We start from the raw sequence: 23,704 nt of genomic DNA, 5'->3' as shown, positions 1-23,704 counted from the left end.
ATTGGGAAACCTTCGCATTGTGTCATTATATGTGGCCAACTTCCCAGGAAAAATAACAAACTTGTAATACGGCAATTATTTAAAAAAGGTCTTCTCAGAAACGAGCTATCACGTGTGGAAATCAATGGCTTTCAAGCCAAATGATCAATCTTAAGGCCAAATTCATGGCATAGTTTGTTCAAATGATCTCATATTGTGCACAAGGGTGCATATTGGAATGGAAAACAATGTTGCCTAAGGAAGTTTTCATTTTCTTTCGACGAAAAAACCATTTTCCATTTTTTGAGAGCCCAAAAGGAGGTTTTTTTGTGAAGGACCTCCCAAATAATTGTTGCAAAATTGGACCAAATCATTTTTCTAAAATACTAGGCCATATTTAATGCACAATTGACAAAATGGTTGGGTGTCAAAAGTTTTGATCCACCTCTGGTGAAAAAGACAAATTCCCGCCGATTCAGTTGGAAGCGGGTCAAATTTGAACTGTAGGTGCGTCATAGTTTGCTATTTATTTTTTCCAAAAATCATTTGTAGGTACATAAGTACCTTTTTAATCAGAGAAACACTAAAAAAATTCCAAGATTCAACCACTAGCTAGGAACGGTCATTCCCGTCGTTTTGACCGCATTTTGAAATGGGCATAAAAAAATAAAAAAAATCCAAAAATTGGGAAACCTTTGCATTGTGTCATTATATGTGGCCAAGTTCCCAGGAAAAATAACAAACTTGTAATATGGCAATTATTTTAAAAAAGTGTTCTCAGAAACAAGCTATCACGTGTGTAGATCAATGGCTTTCAAGCCAAATGATCAATCTTATGGCCACATTCATGGCATAGTTTGTTCAAATGATCTCATATTATGCACAAGGGTGCATATGGGAATGGCAAACAATGTTGCTTAAGGAAGTATTCATTTTCTTTGGACGAAAAAACCATTTCCCATTTTTCGAGTGCCCAAATGGAGGTTTTTTGTGAAGGACCTCCCAAATAATTGTTGCAAAATTGGACCAAATCATTTTTATAAAATACTAGGCCATATTTAATGCACAATTGACAAAATGTTTGGGTGTAAAAAGTTTTGATCCACCTCTCATGAAAAAGACAAATTTCCGCCGATTTAGCTGGAAGCGGGTCAAATTTGAACTGGAGCTGTCTCATAGTTTGCTATTTATTTTTTCCAAAAATCATTTCTAGGTACATAAGTACCTATTTAATCATAAATACATGGTTTGGTGGCGATACGTCGAGGTTTGGGCGGTGGCCGAGGGCCCCAACTCTAGAGCGCGTAAACTCGCATGCCCGCTGCGTGGTCACCGCATGACCGTGGCGTTGTCATGTGTTTTGGGCGGCCTAGGCATGTCTAGTGGGTTGGGCACTCCCCAGGTAGGTGCTAGTAAGAAAATTACAACATAAGATTCTCACGAGGAGACCGATCGATGCTCAAACATGAATTAGCAGCCAAGTGTTTGATTAGCGGTACGGGAAATGTACATGGCTAATGGGCGTGAGTTTTGGCTGAGGATGATCAATTACTAAGAAGACCGCCTTCACAAATTTTTAGCTCAAAAGGAGGAGCCTAGGTGGTAATTGGTTTGTAAAGTATCACACTGGACATAAATACGAATGTTGAAGCTGGGCTCAAAATAATGAATGGATTGAGCTGTCATTTGGTGTAGGATGGTTATTTCGGCATAGGAAAGCACTGTAGAAAATGGATACTATTTGGACATGCCAAAATGGTACTTCCTTCACGAAGTACTGCTCTGAACAGAATAGGAAAATGAATATTGTTGAATTATTTTTGAACTAGGCAAGGAAGGTTTTTGACATATTTGATGAAGATATGATCTAAAAAATTTATGAGAATTTTTTGGGAATTTTGGGAATAACAGAAATATAGGTTGCTTCACAACCTAGGGAAAAAACTGCCACATGGACATGACACATAGGCAAAACTGATGAGGTGGCGCCTAGTCATAGCAACCCACCACAATTTACAAGGTTATGACCATCTATATTGGTCATGATCAGCTAGAAATAAGGCAGCGGACCAGTGCTATCTGCTTTATGACCATTTCGTGTAAGGAAATTACGACCTTTCTGACCAAAATGGTCGTTATAGTTTAGGGTTTGGAGCCCCCCGAACAGCTTTTGACCAATTGGTCTCAAATGGTCATAGATCTATGACCAATTCTTCCAGGGTCACTGACAGAAGGTCACTACTTGACATATTTCTTGTAGTGTAAACATCAAGCTCTTTTCTGGCGCCTTTGTCGGGGAGGTGAGTGCTTGAAGGTACATCTTTAGATCTTTCAAACGAATCTTTTAGTTTCTTGTTTATCACTAGTTTGGTTTATAAAAAGAAAACTACAAGAAAAATGGAGTTGAGGTTGCATCATGTTATTGATCATCTTTATAATATCTTTCTTGAAAATGATGGTTCAGAAAATTGTGCTCAATTGTTAGAAGAAGAAGAAGTCAATAAAATGTTTGGCACAAAATATTTGAATGATGAGCATGATTGCAATGTTGTCAGTATAAATTCTTTGAATACCCAATATGCTAATGATGATTGCACAAGTCATGAAAAAAAATGTTTCTTATAAGCATGTCAATTTTTGCGGAGTGAATTGGGAATGCATTTGCACACCAAAAAGGGAAGATAGATTTTGTAAGAAGCATAAATATTTAGAAATTAAAAGGTTGCAAGAGAGGCTAGATGATTGTGCTGAAACATGTAATTTTTTTGCCATCCTTGTGAACTTTGCAATGAACATGGTCATTTAAATCTCCAATGCAAACTGTTTCATGATCAAATCGGGTCAAAAAATTGTGATAACTTGATTTCCCTTGAGCATCATGAAGAGCTTAGTCTTCTTTTGGGGTATGAAGAAATGAAACGTATAACGAAGGGTTTTCCAAATCCCGAGAGATTTCTTGATTTTGATCTAGAAGAAATTTATATGTTTTGTGCGGTAAATTGTATTTAGAATCCTTATATTTCCAACTACCTAAAGACCAGAAAATAAATGGAATATGAAGAGAGTAATAATGAAAGGGAAAATGTTTCCCAATACCCTCCTAGTGTTTATTGTGATGAATCAGGTAATGAGGAGTAGCTTCCTATCCAATCAATCTCTTCAACAAGAAGCTTGAAAAAATCAATTAAACCCACACATGGTGTGGTGAAGAAGAATAAAAGAAAAAGAATAAAGGTAAAAAGGTATCTCTCCCAAATAATGTTGCTACTATCACCATTGTGCCTCATGAAAGTGAATCAAATATGTTGATGGAGGATGATGATATTGAGTATGATTTTGTGATACCTACTACATGTTGTAATGATTATGATTGGGAAGACAATGATATCCCTTATGGTCTTGAAAATCTTTTTAGCACTTGCTTGGAAGAATATGATAATAATGTTTGCTATAATATTGGTGCCATCCATGCTATTGATAAGGATGATTGTGATGATATGAAAAACCACAAGCTTGGGGATGCTATGTTTAATGAGTATGATATGTTTGAAGATTTATTTGCTGGAAATAATGCTTGTCCTAAGCCTAGTGATGCTTTGCTTAATGAATATGATCCTTTGATTCCTTCTACTTTCGATAAGAACATTTATTATTATGATAACATGCCTCCTATTTATGATGATTACATTGATGAAAGTGGATTTGGAGAGGTCATGACTTTATTTAGTGATACATCCACTATTTTGGAAGGGGTTTCAATTGACTATGACAATAAAGTTGCTATCTATGATGATTATTATTATGATGACATGTATGCCATAAAGAGTGATAAATCTTCTATGCTTGTGCATCATGAAAAGAGTGTTGTGATAGTTATATTGTTGGATCCATTCATGATGTTTCTGAAAATAATTATGAGGAAGGAACTTATGCTCTTACATATCTCAATAATATCAAGTTTCTTCTCTATGTGTTGATTGCTTTGAAGTTGCACTTGTTTTGATTTCCTATGCTAGTTGATTCTTGTTCTCATAAGTTGTTTTCTCACAAAATCCCTATGCATAGGAAGTGGGTTAGACCTAATTGTGCTAGTCATATGCCTCATGATGCTCTCTTCATGTTTCAATTCTTATCTTTTGTGCGAGCATCATTGAAATCATCATGCGTAGCTTAAAAGGTATAAAAGAAAAGCGCTTGTTGGGAGACAACCCAACAGTTTTATCTACTGTTTTTGGGTGTTCACATGATTAGGCTACTGTAGTAATCATGTTTTATTGCTTTTGTTTCAATAAAGTGCCAAGTGAAGCCTTTAGGATCTTGTTGGGTGATAGTTGCTTTGATCTTGCTGGAAAACAGAAACTTATGCGCTCACGAAAATAATCCTTATTTTTAACAGAAGAGCGATTTTGAGTTTATTATTTTTGCCGAAGTTGAACTTACAAATTCCTCACGTGTTTCTAATTTTTCATAATTTTTGGAGTAGTAGAAGTGTGGTTGGAGTACATATTACTACAGACTGTTCTATTTTTGACAAATTCTGTTTTCAATGCATAGTTTGCTTGTTTTCTAGTTTATATGGCTTATATTGCTCAATATAAATTGTGGAAATGATATGCTATCGTAGGCATTGTTTGAGAACAATTACGAATCTTGTCTTTGACAGTACCAAAGTGAAATGATTTGCTCTTTATCATACTAATCTATCTCACGAAGTTCCGTTAAGTCTTGTGTGATTGAAGTTTTCATGTTTTGGGTGAGATGTTGATATGAGGAGAATAAATAGTGACAAGACCATAAGCTTGGGGATGCCCAAGGCACCGCAAGGTAATATTCAAGGAAGATCCAAGCAACTAAGCTTGGGGATGCCCCGGAAGGCATCCCCTCCTTCGTCTCCAACATTATCGGTAACCTCACTTGGAGCTATGTTTTCATTCGTCACATGATATGTGTTTTAATTGGAGCGTCATTTTATTTTGTTAGGATTTTTTTGATGTTATTTATAATAATGTTTTGCATCTTTTATTTTAATAAAAGTGGTATTGATAACCTTTACTATGCTTATTTTACAAGTTTACATGTTGCTGTTTGAAAATAGAAAGTTTACCACTGTTACAAAAATTCCCTAGAAAAGTCAGAGTGTGATAAAATGTTGATACTTTTTGAAAAATAAGCTCTGATAAATTTTCTACAGTGTGGTAAATTTTCATAATCTTTGGAGTTTAATAAGTATTGATACTCGTTGCATTCTTTACAGATTGTACTGTTTTGGTAGATTGTTGTTATGTTTGCATTGTTTGCATAAGTTTGCTTGTTTAATGATTCTATTTGAGGATAGGATTATTAAATATGCAGAGGCATTTAGTATGCAATGTTAAATAATAATTCTAGTGATTTGCTATAGTAGATAATGATAAGGTTTTTGCATCGGTTTATACTAACTTATCTCACGAGTTCTTGTTGAGTTTTGTGTGGATGAAGCTTTTGAGATTTAGGAAAGAAGTGATATGAGAGGAATTAAGGAGACACAAAAGCTCAAGCCTGGGGATGCCCAAGGCACCCCAATATAATATTTCAAGAGGTCTCAAGCATCTAAGCTTGGGGATTCCCCGGTAGGCATCCCAACTTTCTTCTTCAACAATTATCGGTTAGTATCGGTTGAGCCTAAGTTTTTGCTTCTTCACATGATGTGTGCCATCCTTGGATTGTCATTTTATTTTGTTTTGCTTGTTGTTTTAATAAAGTACTTAGATCTTAAATTTTCTAAATAAAATAGAGTCCTCAAATAGTTGCCAGGGAGGCTAGTAAGCGGCATTCACATTCCATCAACGAAGCTCTTTTCTATGTCATTTACTGTTGCGCTTCACTTATACACTGTGAGTAAATTGTTGAATAAATTGAATGTCATGAAGTTAAAATCATATCATTCCTAGTGGTAGCTTCAAATTGGGTTTAGAAAGTGAAATCTTTTGAGGCTTGACAATCACAATATTGGTCATACAAGCAATTCACGAATAATTAGTATAAGGAAGAGAACTTTCACATATAAATACACTATCATGGAAATCTTTTGTGATTGTGAGCCCCATCAAAATATTATATGCCAAAATTGTTGACGTTGGACAAGGAAGACAACGTAATAGTTTATGTTTGTTCATATTCACATAGAAGTTATATTGTCATAGATCCTTCAACATGTGGTGCTTTCCCCCCATCTTTGCTAGCCAAAAATTCCGCACCAAGTAGAGATACTACTTGTGCATCCAAAGACTCTTAAACCCAAATATTATTTTCAAGAGTCCACCATGCCTATCTAAGGATTGAGCAAGATCCTTCAAGTAAATTGTCATCGGTGCAATAAGGAAATAAAAATTGCTTCTAAAAGTGTGAGATCATTTAGTGTAAGTGGAAATTGAGAATTGTACGAACTTGTGATGGCAAAATATAAAACCTACAGACTCCATAATAAAGGTTGCTATCATAAGGGGAAATATAATGTGATGTTATGTTGCACTAAGGGGTTGAGCATACAAACAAATAAGCGCATGTCAACCTCTGCTTCCCTCTGCGAAGGGATTATCTTTTACTTTTCAGTATTTACTTTTATGCAAAGAGTCAAAGTTATTCCCTCTATTCCTTTTTATTTTTCTCTTTTGGCAAGCATCATGTGGCAAGGAAAGATCTAGGCACATATATCCAGTTCGATATGTGTAACATGAGTTATTATTGTTGACATCACCCTTGAGGTGAATATGTTGGGAGGCAAAACAATAAGGTCCTATCTTTCTATGTGTCCGGTTGAAACGTTTTGCTCATGTGTACAAGGTGAGTGTTAGCAATCATAGAAGACTGTATGATGGTTTTGTATGTGGAGCTCTTACTTAAGCTCTGCTGAATAAGTTGAATTGCAATTGCTTGGTGACTGAGAACATAGGTTGTTGGGTTTCAAGAGAATTCATTGTTTGAACTTTAACATGTGAACGGGTTGCCACTATAACATGAGAAGTTTTATAAGAAAGAATTTCTATTATGATGCTAGGAAAAGTGATTGAAATAATCATTGATCAAACTTGTGCACTTTGTTAGCATTCACACTTCATAAATTATTTCTTTTATCATTTACCTACTCGAGGACGAGTAGGAATTAAGCTTGAGGATGCTGATACGTCTCCAACGTATCTATAATTTACGAAGTATTCATGCCAATATATCATCATTCTTGGATGCTTTATAATCATTTTATAGCAACTTTATATCATTTTCAGGGACTAACCCAGTGCCCAGTGCCCAGTGCCTAGTGCCAGTTGCTGTTTTTTGCTTGTTTTTTACATCGCAGAAAATCAATATTAAACGGAGTCCAAACACCACGAAACTTTTTGTGGATTTTTGTTGGACCAGAAGACTCCTGATGGGCCAGAGCAGCACCTGGGGGTGCCCCGAGGGGGGCACAACTCACCAGGGCGCGCCAGGGCCCCCTGGCACGCCCAGGTGGGTTGTGCCCACCTCGGTGGCCTCCCATACCCCTTCTTTGCACTATAAATTCCAAAATATTTAGAAACCCCTTGGGGTTAACCTAGATCAGAAGTTCTGCCACGCAGGGCTCCGTAGCCACCGAAAACCAATCTAGACCCGTTATGGCACCCTGCCGGAGGGGGGAATCATCTCCGGTGGCCATCTTCATCATCCCGGCAGCCACCACGATGAGGAGGGAGTAGTCCACCCTCGGGGCTGAGGGTTTGTACCAGTAGCTATCACTACAAAAAATACACTTCCGTGATGATACGTTTTTGTCACAGTAGGTCACGTTTTCTGTCATGCATGTACATCCATGACAATTTTATGAAAGAATCAGGATAGTCATATCTGTGCTGTCATAGAAGTGTTCCACGACATTACCAAAACTATCATCACGGAAGTGTCCATTTCCATGACGATAATCGCGCGTCATATAAGTGCTTTCGTCAAGGGTGAACGACACGTGACATCCACCGTAACGGAACGCCATTAAGCTATCGGGTCCGGTTTTGGATCCGATAACCAAACAGCCCAGACCAATGGGGATTTTCCACATGTAAAATACTCATTGGCTGGAGGAAACACGTGTTTGCTCACCGTTGGGACAGATGTCATCCACTCATTGGACATGAGGCGCCTATAATACGTCGACATGTGGCACGGCCCAACAGAGGCCCATTCCGGTGAAAAGGCCGACCCAGCTAAAGGCCCAACATGTTTTTTCACGCACTAGTGGGCTCGCCCGTTAATAGCCTGCCATGTTTTGGGCCAAATTGAGGCCCATACCAGATCAGGCCCGTTCACAGCTTGCCGTGTTTTGGGCCAAAGTAAGGCCCTTATTGGATCAGGCGTGTTAACTTGCCACTGTTCTTTTAGGACCATTCTAAGATAGCTTTGTATTTTAGCCTGTTAAATACCCGTTTACCAGTTCGGCCTGATAATAGTTTTGGCCTGTTAGTGGCCTGTTGTGCATCTGGGATGTTGTCGGACCGGTTTAACTTTAGGCCATTTAACGGCCCATGCAGACACTGGGCTATTTCTTGTCTGAAGTAACTTTAGGCCTCTTAACGGCCCGTAGTCTTCGTGCATAAATTTCAGCCCAACTGGCCTACCGGCCTGTTAATGGCCCGTGTAATAGTTGGGCCTAATTACAGTCCGCGTTGAATACGTCCCACTTACAACCCATCTGATAATGGCCCGTGACACTTTTAGGCCTATGGACCGCGTAGATACCGGCCTGCATAAAGCACATAATTTTATTGGGCCAAACGGGCCCGAGATATATTTTGGCCTACTGCTCGTCCTATTTGGGCCAAACATGAGCCTTAGGCAGTTTCGGCCTGTAATGGCCCATGAATTTTTCGGCTCAATGCTAGCCCAATCTAGGTTTTAGCCTGTTAAAAGCCCATTGTATTCTCTAGCCCAGCTGGCCAGAACTTTACTCAGCCTGTTAAAGGCGGGAAACAACCATAAGGTTTAGACCTGCTAATGGCCCAACATGATTATAGGCCCACGTTTTGGCCCATATGAGTAACGGGCCGACCTGAAGACCGACAACACTGAGATCCACTAAACCTTCTGGCCTAAATTACAGCATACCGACCAAGTTTAAACCTAGACTATACAACAAAGAAATTACAACATATTACATCCCCTCGGCATGAAAGTTTGCCGCCAGTGATAATAAAGGGCAACCAGACAGCAGATTACATAAACTGGCCAGGTCGCCACCAGTGGAAGTTAACAGGCGAACAAAATAATAGACAGAACCGACAACACTTCAACACAGTTCAAAAAAGGTTAGCCTGGCCCAGCAGCTGCAGTGCAAGCAGCTTAGCAACCTGATGAGACTGCACTTCTTTGGCGCTCATATCCACCAACTTAAGCTACACAACATCAGTAAATGTCATGTACTTATCGTTAATTTTGCATAGAGATTGGAGTTCCAGTCGTATCTAAGCGGAAGCATGTATTTCTACTTGAATTTCAGACTAAAGAAGTCGAACAGATTCAGGCGACGACTTCATCGAGCTTCTGTCACTGAGTAAGTTTGACACTACATCAAGATGTGACTTCGTGGTTGTATCCCTACCCTCAATATGTTTTTCCTTCTCCTCTAGAATATGTATTAGAGGGACAAACAATGGATTCGTCTCACTATCATTGTGGCAGTTCTTCCTAGCAGCAGTGTTGTCACCCTGAAAGAGAAACAAGTAGGTAGATAACAGGTTTTGCATGTATAAGCATCAATGCTGTCAATTCATCTCATTTCTTTGTCAGAAATAAAGAGACACGGTTTAAAATAGCATTAACATAATAGGCATTGTTCATAGTTAAGACGGTAGGAAATGGCATTGTGTAGGAGCGGCCAGCTTCACCAGACCACTGGATTACAGATCAAGAACACAAGCATAGATGTAGTTCTAAACAACGTATAAGCATGAATGGTGAGTGTACTGTCAATTTATACTATTTTAGATTGGTAAATAAAGAGACATGATTTAAATAACATTAATATAATATGGCATTGTTCATAGTTGAGACATAGTAGGATATGACATTGTGCTGTTGTTGGTAGTCTCACCACACCACTGGATTATAGATCAAGAACACAACCATACACATAGTGCTAAAGAAGATAACTTGCTATGTTTAGTTTAATTTATGATACGAATAAGGAACTAGATTGTACAACTAAAGACTAAAATTGAGAACGACAAACTTATGTTTATGTACTTCTACTTGATAAACTTTGAACAAGGAATTTGATGTAAACGACAAAAATAAACAACATTTGCACTCATAGCTGTCCAAATATAAACAACAAAGTTTGAAGGCTCGAGGAGAACAAACTTACATTAGTAGTGAAGACAGGCTCTATAAAGGCCTTGTCCATATTGATGGGGGGGTAATTCAAGAAGTTTACCTCACACTCTTCTTCAAGAGTATTGCCTTTCTTCTACATTTTGTTAAGAGTAAATATAGATGTGAAAATATAGGAACAAATGGCGATTATTTAACTTAAGATGCAGAGTATAAATGTAAATACAACATACAGGGAGAGGGCACTGACAAGAGCAATGCGGAGCTAAACTTCTTCAGTAACATTGGTTTTATTCAATATCTTGGCAAGAGTAAATGTAGATCTGATGTGTAGAAAAATGGAGGACAAGGGAAAATAAGCTACAAAGTGTACATGAAGAACTAGTTGAAAAATATAAGGACAACAGATACTTACAAGAATAATGCAGAACTAAATTTCTTCATAGGCATTGGGTTTATTCTACATTAATTTAAGCATTAATATAGATCTGATAATTTGGAGCGAAAAGTGGATAAGCAAGCTATAATGCACAATGATGTCACATAATCCACCGGCTATGAATGTAAGGACAGCGATTGGACAATAGGTACTCACAAGAGCAAAGCAACGACCAACATAGTTGCGATACCCTAGGTTTTGCGGCGCTAGTTCTATCGCCAATATACGTTGGGTGCTATGTGATTTCTCCGGTAGCACCACCTTTTTCAAGGACTTTGCTTGTACTCCTTCAGGTTCTGCAATCACCCTCTTCCTTTTGGAAGTCTGAAACACAAGAACAACATTTGAATGGAAAAACATGGTATGATGACAAATGGAATAGGTGTGGATAATGGATGGGCATGGCATCTTCACATATATCATGAGTAAACTAAGCAGATGGCGGTGCAACGAAGCAAAAGAAATGCAAGACACCTTATGCAAGATATGTGCAACCAATAAAACCTTGCCAAATTAGAACAGGCACCTTATTGAGTGAACAGGATAGGCCATCTGCCTTTGACTCCTTGAGCTCAGAATAATCATTAGGATCATATTCTGAATACAAATCTATAGGTTGGGAGCATGTGGGTTTCATTGCATCCACAATGGACCTCACTCCCTTGATGCCAAGTTTGTTACCCATTGAACTGTTCCGCAATATTCTTCTGATGTGCGCATTCTTATATTCATTGTGATTACTTACAATATCTGTAAAGCATGAAAACACAAATAGTAGTGAGATTATCTTTGTAATGCAGAGGATATTGTGATATAATAGAGGCTCCCTGTAAACCCGTGTGTGCTATCACTGGATTCTGATGAGAGAGCCCATGTGTGCTGTAATATGGTGAGTAGATTAATATAATCTGGCACAACTACACAAAAAGATAGGCTGCCTGTTGGGGCCCCCAGATGTAAGGATAGTTGGCAGATGATAGGTTCATAATATACCGTATAGAAAGTTTATTGCCAAACCATGATAACGAGAGTGCAGAGCCAGTAGGCAGATCATAGTGTAGATAATAGGGGTACACCATAACCACCATAAATAAATCGGGAAAGCGGAACTGGCTGGAAAACATAGGGTTTTGCCGCTACTAGTATGCAGCCTATCGATCACCTACAGGCCAGCTCTATTCATCTGAAGGCGCACATCTGTTACTATCAGTTTAGTCTATCAAAGGCCGCACGGCTCCCACCATCTCCGGGGTATTATGGCAGACCAACTTGAAGTGCGGAATCATTTAGCAGAACTGGCCCAATAGAGGTGTCGACTGCAGATGTCCCTGCTCCCCTTCCTGATAAGGAACATACTGTGCTTCCCATACAGAACACCGCACGGGGCGCCGGCCGAACCATCGGCCCCCACCGCCTGTGTTCCTCCGCCACCCCCACCCCGCCCCCACCTGCGTCGAGTTTTCTTCATTCGGCGAGGTCCCACCACCGCCCCCAACAACCACCATCCCCATCCGAGCCCCTTCCATCGCACCGGCGAACTCCGGCGAGCTCTCAAAATCGACTGAACCAATTTTGAAATTTAGTATACTGTCATTTAACTAGTGTGGAATATAAAAGGGGAAAACCATAAGCATTGCGAGTATAGTATTGAGCGTGCCATGGTGGATCTAAAGGTTCAAACCGGACAAAGGCAACTTCGCAACCAATGTTTGCTTTCAACTAACAAGTAAGTGATGGACAAGAAATTAGAGTAAAGCAGTGGCGATCTATTTTCTTGCTGCGATAAATAAGTTGAGCAGATACGAAAGAGTACTGCCTCTGGTGCGGCTCGTGTATGCATCTGCTGAGAATTTGATGATGTTGTGGTAGCGATGGCTGTCGGCGGTGTGGAAGTAGATCTAGGAGGGTAGATGGTGGCGGCGGGGCGCGGTGGACGAGATGGTCACGGGAGCGGCACCGTCAAGGTGGACGACAACGGGGATGAAGCAAGAGGATGGGATGCAAGGATCCCGGTCCGAAGCGGTGGATGAGAGAGATCGATCTCTTGTAATGGCCGATGGCATCGGGGTATCAGCTCCGGCATGGTGGAGGAGGACGGCGGTGGATGGGGTGGCGGACGGAGGAGGCTGGGGTGGAGAGGGTGTTTTGGCGCCCACGGAGTACGAATGGGGAAATGGAGGGAGAGACGAAGGGGGTACCAAGTCTTCAGGGCGCACTTGTCTCAAATGCGAGGAAATTTACAAACTTAGCCCCCGTTTAAAATTTCCTACATCACAGCAATATTAGTTGGTTGGGGAAAGGACGGTAATCTCGAATACACCTAATATTTGCCGACGAGAGTTTGTTTTTGGCGCCAACCATGTATGAATCAGGGAGGGAGTTGATTTCGGCCGAGGAGACATTGTGTTTTGGCGCCCACCGTGTATGAATCCGGGTGAGAGGCGGTTATGTCATGTTTGAGTGAAATTACAAACCTGCCCCTATCGAAACCTATAGAAATCGAGCCGATAGGCTTTGCATGGCAGGGATAGGTAGTAATTTCAATCTCGCAGATTTTGGTTTCGGGCAGTTACTGCGACTTTCCCCGCTTCGTTCAAATTTTTGCAGAGCAGGAGTGTATGTTTACCGTGCCAACTCAATTCGAATCCAGTTTGTATTCTATTTTTGTTCGGGCAGGATCCATTTTTGATTGGAATAAAATTCTATATACATCATTATATATATATATATATATATATATATATATATATATACTTTCAAAGGCACAACACCCTTTATACATAAATATGGTTTACAAATGGCATGATCTCAGATTCATAAGGCTGTATCCATCTTAATTTGGATTTTCAAATATTTGAAACCACTTTATGTTGTATGCATTCCTCGCTAACTGTCTCCAATTAATGTGTGTTTCATGCGGGTTTTTATTTTTTACTTCTCAAACATGTATAATGTGTTTCACACACGCAACATATAGTGTAATCCCATTTAGACATTAATTGCATATAAACCATGCATTGTCTCTAATTAAAGAATCTATGGATCACTAATATTGATAAACTATATAACATTACACATGTCCCCAAATTCAAATGAATATGCATGTTTGATACACCAATTTGCGTTATGATATTATCGATGTCATGATCTCCAGTTTAAATATTTGAATCCCCTTTAATCCAGATATTCGTCTCATATAGCTATCACTCATGCTTATATAGGAGTATCTCTCTAGACCTATACACGTTCATCATCTCTCGGGTATCTCTTGTGCTACCTGTATGTCGACAATGATCTTTTATCTTCGTAACACACTGACGGTACTCTCTCCCTCAACCTCCGTCACTCTATCTCTCTCTAAGTATATCTCGATCCCTGCGATGTGTCTCTAACTATGATTCTCCATGTGAAATCTCTTTCTCTCACACAAACACAAACTTCATCTCCCGGTGTCTCATTTCTCTCTACTATTCCCCTGTGTGCCACTCGCACACACCCTCTCACATAGAGATGTCTTTCGCTCCTTAGGTATGAGAAGCTACGACTCTTCCTCTTAAATATCTTTTTCTCACACAAAAACACTAACTATGTCTCTGAGGGTCTCATATCTCTCCACCATTCTCTTGTATGTCGCTCACACACACTCTCTCTCCCTAGAGATATCTTGCGTTCCCTCGTATGTCTCTCTAGCTATCACTCCCGTTGTGAAATATCTTTCTCTCTTGCAGACACAAAACTCCGTCTCTCGGGATCTCATTTCTCTCTGATATTTGTTTGTATGCGAGTCACATGCACCCTTTCTCCATCTCTCTCACACCCACACACATAACTCGGCCTTCTGATCCACTCGACTCCTATCTTTAATGCACACTAGCTAGCATCTTTATCTTTCTATTTATCTGTTTCTCCATCAACCTTCTTTCTCGCCCTCACTCTTGCTTCCTATCACTCACACTATGTGTGTTTCTCTCTACATGCAGTCAAGTGCCCTCTTTTTATCTTTCTCTCGCACACACATAACTTCACCCTCTGAACCACCCGGTGTTCATCTCCAACACTCAAACTAGCTGATGTCCCTCTAGCTAGCATTTCCATCTCTGTATCTATCTGTAGTTTCTTAGTCAACATTTCTTTCTCGCACGCACTCTTGCTTCCTTTCACCCACACTATATATGTCTCTCCATACATGCATTTATAGGTTGATCTCTTTTGCACAATCATTGTGTCTCACTCCCTCTGCTCGCCATAGATGCATGCTCCAGCCCACGCCACTATCTCTTAAAGACAAAAACACATGCTCAATTGTCGGGCCTTCTTCCCTACACTCTCACATGCATGCATATTGTCATACCGATCCATCTCTCCCATGTAGTTGATCTTATGACTTATGTCTTCTTTCTTTTATCTCGATCATGTGTGTGCGCGCACACACACATCCACGTATACATGTATACCTCTCGCACATGCATGTTCAAGGTCTCTATGTCTCCATACATAGTTAATTACCCTCAACCCTAACGCCACATCAAATCGTTCTCTTCTTGTGTGCACATAACTTCCGTTTGGATGGGTAAAACACACACTCACACTTAACAATCTCCTTCTAGCTACCCCCTCTCACTCTTCCCCTATATCCCTGAAACTAATAAGACCATCCCTTCGTTTAATTCCTGCCTACATGCACCATCGATATATAGTAGTCTTCCTCGGTGTCTCTCGAACAAACACGTTCTCTCGATGTCGACTCCTCTCACACGCACACACCTTCTCTTCCCTCTCTACGGGCCTTTTTTCTCTCGCACCCATCGTTGGTGGCCTCTGACATACACATCACCTCTCTATGATGAAGACACGCACACTTAAATTACATCCTCCACCGAGGACCCCGCGTCACACACACACACACACAGGCACCCCCCGCCACACACACACACATACACATGCACCCCCACACCCACCCCACACACTAAGACTCCATCTCACACACACACACGCACCCACCCACCCACCCCCAGACGCACACGCACACACTAAGACTCCATCTCACACACACATGCTCTAGGCGGAGCATTTGTTCCTACCACCCTTCGTCCAACCTTACTTGTATGATAAACAATCACCTTAATTTACTTGTATAACATGGACAAATTCCACTTTACTTTAGTAGTTAGCAAACTTATCATCTCTACTCTTATAAAAAACCAAGTTGGTGATAATGGTGTGCCTGCCATCTTGTAAAATAGACCGTCCGATCTATATCTGACGGATAGAAACAAACTACGATAATTTTACAAAAGATGCCCGCACCTCCCTCCACATCCTTATCTCCCACAACCTCATTCCTGAGCAATTAAAAAAGGAAGTCTCTGGAACAATCTAGCATGGTGGCCGCTGCCGCCTGCTGGTGCCGTCCATCCCCATGCCTCCACCTAGTCCGAACACCACGTTCCACTCCTCCTCACCTTATCTCTCATCTTTCATTTTTTCGATGAAATTCTCGAGATACCAGTTTTCCGATAAAATTCTCGAGATATCATTAGTTTTTACACATGGGATTACTCATGCATGGGTCAATCACAACAGGTGTTTTGTAAAAAAATGCATATTGATGTTCCGTGCAATGCACGAGCATCTTGCTTGTAATTATATAACACAAATCATGAGCAGGAAGTGACATTTTTTACACAACCACGTTAACACGGCCACGTAAATCACTAGCTAAAGTGTAACACCATTATACTTATATCCTGATGCAAAAGGTTGAGTACATGTCCGAAAAGTAGAGTCGCACACATGCACTTTGTCTCTCAGAATCTCACACTCACACCCGTTACGTGACGCCCACTTAAGCAGACACGTATGTTACAATTTGTGCACCCGCGGGTACATGTGATGGTGCGCATTTATTTAAGCCGGACGGCAAACCCAAACAATAGCTGCATTCATTCCCCTCCCGCCGCCTCTTCTCTGGTCGCCGTCGCCCGGTAGCCATGGCCCGGCCGAAGGTAACGACATACGCCATACTCCTGCCGGAGCGGCGCTTTAATCTAGAAATTTTAGTGGTCATGCATGCATCTTTTTGTGCTAGCACTCCTATATAAGGGTTGACCGGTCCTTCCCGCTTACGTGCGCGGACAGTGGAAGAGGAAGGAGAAGGGAATCGGGCTGTGGAGTAACATTTTTACCACAATTTCTTAGGAAACGGAGTGCAATAATTGAGTAGTTTTGCAAACTACCAGTACTACACCTGAAACGGTTGAAAACCAATACTCCCTTGCCAGCGCACGCTTCCCGTGTGAAACAGTCAGCGTCTTCCTGGAGCGTCAGTGCCGCATTAATGCCCGGACAGAGCGGAGGCGACCTCTGACTGGCACCGGCTTTGAAACAGCGCGACGGCCGAGAGAGCGCCGCTTCCCGGTGCACGCGACTGCTCCACGTCGAGGCTAGCCATAGTTTGGATGAGTATCCATCATGGGGAGCCACACTAACTGCGATGATATGGATCGTTCCATCTATGAAGAACACGTGGGACTGAAACTATGAGACGGACATGTACCCAGGAGTAGACGTACGAACCTGAGTAATGTAGCGTAGTAAGTGAAGTAGAAAGGCACAAATAGTATGAACATGCGTGGCATATAGACATTTGTCTACCACATACCACTAAATTTTGTACGTGCAATGCACGGTGATGTTATGGAGTACATCAGTACTCTACTACTACTATATTAATTGGAGGCATATATTAAGTTTTATATTTGTTTACGTGTATGCCCCGAGACCTTCCAACTAGACGTGTCTTTCTCTCTGGGTCACACTTTGTATCGTTCATACCACTTGTACTACTACGTGTGGTCTCCAACCCAGAAGTGGAAGAAGTGGATATGCTCTACCACGCTGTTCATGTCCCACTCCTTTCGCTGACATGTGGGACATCCAGCACATGTCGTCTTTGGCACTCCTTCGTCATAAGAGTTGAAATGCTAGTATTCATCAGAAAAAATATATGAATCAGCAGTGATACTATACCACACGGTTTCCTTGCTCCTCAAAATCGGATCGAATACTTCTGTTTACCAACATGTGGGACGTCGACCATCCTGGTCCACTTGCCATGCACGCAGAACTCCAAGGGAGAGTCACCCCGGTCGTCGCGCCGCAGTCATAATGACTAATGAGCCGTCAAATCACAGGCCCAACCTTTCCCACTGTGAAGTTGCTCGAACGAAGGAACCATCATGACTTTGTTGAATTCCTCTTGTTGAAGAAAACTACTGTACCAGCAGTACTGCTACTACAGTAGTTACTCCAACAGAGGCCTCCTTTCGTTCATAGGATAGGAATTTTATAGGAATATGAAAATCATAGGAAGTGGGATGACATTCATCTCAATTCCTATAGAGAAAGAAATGCCATTTGATGCATAGGATAGGAATTTTCCACTGAGTCTAGGCTAATGTACTGGTAATTTGCTCTAAAAACTATAGTAGTAAATAGTAGTATCGGTACATGCTCGTACTCAGACACAGACACACACACTAACTACTAGTACTACTACTTCTCACATGCTCGACAGACGCTGTCGTTCTCCTTCCCGGCTTTGTCGGCGACACCCCACTGTGCTTGGATCTCCGCCGACCTCTCCGCAGCAGTGCGTGCGTCCTCTTCTTTCTTGCGGCGAGGGGCCTCTCTTTTCTTGAGTGCTTTCTGACTTCTCTGCTCCCTCTGTGCGGCTTTGGCCGCCTCTTGCTCTACCGCCCATTCGGCCTTGGCAGCTTCAAATCCCGCCCACGTAGGTGTAAGGTCGCGAGCAACGATGAACTCGACACGGTGGGATGCCATCGCTTCTGTCGGTGTCAAAACCGGCGGATCTCGGGTAGGGGGTCCCGATCTGTGCGTCTAGGCCGGATGGTAACTGGAGGCAGGAGACACAATGTTTTATCCAGGTTCAGGCCCTCTTGATGGAGGTGAAACCCTACATCCGGCTTGATTAATATTGATGATATGGGTAGTACAAGAGTAGATCTACCACGAGATCAGAGAGGCTAAATCCTAGAAGCTAGCCTATGGTATGATTGTATGTTGTCCTATGGACTAAAACCCTCCGGTTTATATAGACACCAGAGAGGTTAGGGTTACACAAGGTCAGTTACAAAGGAGGAAATATACATATCCGTATTGCCTAGCTTGCCTTCCACGCCAAGTAGAGTCCCATCCGGACACGAGACGAAGTCTTCAATCTTGTATCTTCATAGTCAAACAGTCCGGCCAAAGGATATAGTCCAGCTGTCCGGAGACCCCCTAATCTAGGACTCCCTTAGTAGCCCCCGAACCAGGCTTCAATGACGATGAGTCCGGCGCGCAGTGTTGTATTCGGCATTGCAGGGCGGGTTCTTCTCCGATCTTCAAGTGTGCGTAAGTAGTGTCCGGCTCCATAAATGTTTAACCTCTTGGCTTCTGTGCCCAGTGAGGGCTATCTCCACGCATCAAATGAATACGAGGCGCCAGGGTGTTTTTTACATTCGCCCCCCTAGCCAAATAAATAAATTGTCTATTAAAGGGATATGGATTCTTAGATCTGATCCACACATTCCCCCCTCAGCGAGAATCCATCAGAGCGCGTTTCGGAAGATCCATTCCAGCATGGACGACGTCCGCAGCTCCTCCTCCCACCCCGTAGCCCTAAGCTTGGTGATTGGGAGAGGTGTCCAGTCTCACACAGCCGATTGGTCGAACTATAGACCAAGGGATTTCTCCCTCCGGCGTATATGGTGCCCGTTCGAGCCGGGCTTGCCACCTACAATGGCGGGGAGCAAGCGGAGAACTTTCCCTACCCCTCCATGGTGGAACGGGTCTGCCTTATTCCTTATTTACTAAGGGGACCCGGATTTCCAATTCATCCGTTCCTCCGCGGGCTCCTGGAGTTCTACGGCCTCCAACTACATAATTTCACCCCTGCCTCCATCCTACACATCGCTGGCTACGTTGCTGTCTGCGAGTTGTTCCTAGGCTGCGAGGCTCACTTCGAGCTATGGAAAAGGCTATTTTGCCTCGTTCCTCGCACACAGAGGGAATCACTTTATCAAGTGGGCGGAGCCGAAGTATGGCGCATCGCCGATACGGGATATCTGTCCGATACCCCGAAGAAGCCGTCCGAAGACTGCCCTTCAGTATGGTTTTATATGGAGGACGTTCCCCTTCCGGACCCTGTTCGGCAAGGTCTTCCCGAGTTCAGCAATGCTCCTCTGAAGAAGCGCCGAAGTTGGTGCCCACGGAGCCCCCAGGTGGAAGATGACAGAGAAGTCCTCTATCTGATGAACCGGATTAAGGCACTGGCTCAGTCAGGATTGACAATAACCGAAGTTATGTCGATTTGCATAATGCGGGGAGTGCAACCACTTTAGTATCGTGGGAACCCCTTGTGGTGTTTCAACGGGGAGGATGACGCCACCTGCTGCGGGTGTAAGGGTCCGGGCAATGCTGCCGCATTAGCCAAAATTCTATCCAAACTGTTCAAGGGAGAGGAGGAGGAGTTCACCCGCATCAAGCCATGGGATGGATTCTCCATGTACAATCCTCCAAGCTGGGTAAGCTATATCCCCTTATTTCCATCTTCCCGCGTTTGTCATTGTAGGTATTCACCTTGCCACTTCACGGCAGGAACTGCGAAAGGCCATAAAGGAGGTCAGCAGCCCTTCTCCACAATCGGAGGACCCTGACCGGGCCCTCGACTCCGGACTCGAAGAAGATCCGGTTATCTCCATGGAGCTAATTAACCGGCAGTTCTATCAGTTGAGCTGCGACGATGCCATGGTGGCCATTACGGCTGACTATCCTAGACTGCTCCCTGCATCGCATGTAAGAAAAACCGAAAAGTCCCAACTCAAAAAGGTAGGATCCTCTTTTGGACACTTCGCCCACCATATTCACATGGCCCCCCTTTTTTTACAGGGAAGGCATTCAGGACGCCCTGCAGCAACACACCAGCAGGAGGCATTGAGGCAGGGTAGGCCAAAAAGGAAGGCAGTCAGGACGGAGACGCCAATGCAAAGGTATAACAAACCTCGCTCCATGGTTGTCGTCTTTCTTGAAATGTAAAGACACCCATGTTTCTTTAACAGAAAAAAGTTCGCCGGAATATGTCCGGTGATGTTGCTGATCATGCTTCCACCAGTCGGGCGCCAGGACCGGACATGGAGGTAGAAGCCGATATAGGGCAGGCGCCGAATAATCCCCCTACAGAGGATGCGGACAGGTTATCCGCTACAAATTCAGAAGTGGAAAGCACCATGAATCATAGGCGCCGACGGGCCGTACTCTGTGACGCTTGTTTCTCACCAGAGGCATTTGATGCCTTCAATTCTGGAGAGGCGTACCTCCGTGCCGCTCAAGATGGTCTAGGCAGAGCCACGGATCAGTATGTAAAGGACGTACGGGTGAGTGAATCTGACGATTTATATATATCAGTAGCCCCTAAGACTTGAAACAGTTAGCAGAACTGATTTAAGGATCATCGTTATTGTGCAGGTTCTTGCAGAGAAGAATACTAGTCTGTCCCAGGAGCTGGAGGAATGCAAGACCCAACTGCGGGCCGCTGTTGCCGCATTGCAGGAACAGAAAAAGCCTCCTGCTAGTAACATTTTAAAGAATGATGGTTACCGTATAGTGTGCGGTGTGGCTGCAGATCTAAAAATAGATTTTGTAGACGAATCCGGAGGACCAGCATGTTATGCGGCAGCTAGAGGCTGGCAAACGCGTGCTGATTGAGGTTAGGCGGGAGAAAAACAATCTCTAAGACGCCAATATAAAGCTGAATGTGGAACTAAAAGACATTCGGGGCCAGCTTGCAGACACCGAGAAGGAGAATAAGAGGCTTCAGCGCAGCATTTTCAGTAAGTGCTTGAACGAATCCTTGTAAAGGTATTCGGCGGAGAAGCCAACTAACAGCGTTATGTCTGTAGGTATGCTGACGGGTCGTCCCGCGGAGGAAATGCCCGGGTCTGCGGGAGATCTTCTGTCCGAGCTGTCACATTTGCACGAACAAGTTCGGCAGGTGATGCAGGGTGTTGCCCAGGCCTTGTGGCCGTCCGTCTCCCTACCAGAGGGCGCTGCAGAGCTTGTGGAGAAGCTCAAAGGAGCACGGCGGCACTTCCGATTATGGAAGATATCAGCCTGCCGACAGGGTGCCAGAGAAGCCTGGGCTATGGTGAAGACGCGGTATACCAAGGCAGACCCAATCACATGGCTGAGGTCGGACCTATGGGGCCCGACGGGAAAGAGATTCCCGTTAGCTTAGTTTATGGGAAAGTAGAATTAGCCGCAAAGTATTCCCAACAGGATTGTAAGCTAGACCGCCTGTTGGATGGTATAGAAGAGGAGTTTAGTCAGTCTGCATGACTATGTAATTAAAGTGACATGTGTAATGCCTTCTAGCCGGATTGTAAATCATTTGTTGTTGCGGACCTTTTCGCTTCAACCTCCGGGCCCGATAGTCCGGAGTGAATCCGAATACTCGCTCAGTTATATAAGAACTAGGGTATGCGTGGAGACCAGGCGTAGGGGTCATTAGTGCTTTATCAGACAAGTGCCCAACTTGTTATGTTATATTACATGGGTAGTAAGAAACATCTTCCAGGGAGAATAGTTCCGTTAAGGGTTTCTTTCCCTGGGTAAGCATGCCCTAAAGTGCATGTCCGGACTGCGATAAGAAACGCAGAAAAAACATCGGGGGGCAGATATGGATAATAAATAAAAGTCATCTTTTGTTCACTGACCGAATATTCCCTTAAGAATGCTAGCTTTCGGCTTCACCCAGTCTGAGGTACACATCCGGCTGACCCGGCAGTAACAATCGCAGAGGTGTTCCCCTTATGCCCTAGCCGAATTAACGGGAACGTAGGGCATAAATACAAGAGCCAGGCAACCCAGCTTGGCCAAAACTTAAGTCATATCGATGCATATAATGGTGAAAAAAGGTACATGCGGAAGTAGAACACATGTGTTGGGCAAGAAGCCCGGATAAATAATTTAAGCTTCTGTGAAGGAAGCCCCCAGGTATGAAGAGTGCGGCTAGCGCATCTGTAATGTGCAAACAAGCCACAAGGTGACCCTTGAAGGCCTAGAGAAATAAGACAAGAAAGAAAGAAAGGAAAACAAGACAGATAATGTATTTCTGAAAAAATGGACAAAGGGAGGGGACTAACATAGAGTCCGGTGCTAGGCGTAGAATCTTTGGAGCCTGGCCGCGTTCCATGGGTTCGGCTCGAGTCGACTAGTCGATGCATCCCGCAGTCGGTATGCTCCACCGGTCAGAACTTGGTCAATAATGAAGGGACCTTCCCATTTGGGCTCGAGCTTATTCTTTTTCTTATCCGGCAGGCGTAGAACTAGTCCGCCAACGTTATAAGTTTTGGCCCGAACTTCTCTACTTTGGTATCTGCGAGCCTGTTGCTGGTAAAATGCGGAACGGGCTTTGGCTACGTCGCGCTCCTCCTCCAAGGTGTCCAGAATGTCCTGTCGATTGAGCTCCGCTTCTCTTTCTTCGTACATGCGCACTCTAGGTGAGTCATGAATTATGTCACAGGGCAAGACTGCCTCTGCGCTGTACACCATAAAGAAGGGTGTATATCCGGTACTACGATTCGGCGTGGTCCGCAGCCCCCAGAGTACGGAGTCGAGCTCCTCTACCCAGTGCATGTTAGACTCCATTAAGGAATGCACTAATCTAGGTTTAATGTCGCTCATTATAAGACCGTTTTCTCGCTCGACTTGACCGTTGGTTTGTGGGTGATAGATTGAGGCATAATCGAGGTTGATGCCCATTTTGCTGCACCAGAGTTTTACCTCGTCGGCCATGAAGTTCGTGCCATTATTAGTGATGATGCTGTGGGGGACGCCATAACGGTGTACAACCCCGGATATGAAATCTATCACCGGTCCGGATTCAGCTAT

This window comes from Triticum aestivum, chromosome 5A (genome assembly GCF_018294505.1).
Source record: "Triticum aestivum cultivar Chinese Spring chromosome 5A, IWGSC CS RefSeq v2.1, whole genome shotgun sequence".
In the NCBI taxonomy this organism is placed as follows: Eukaryota; Viridiplantae; Streptophyta; class Magnoliopsida; order Poales; family Poaceae; genus Triticum; species Triticum aestivum.
The sequence above is the reverse complement of the archived record's forward strand: the minus strand, read 5'-3'. Positions refer to the sequence as shown.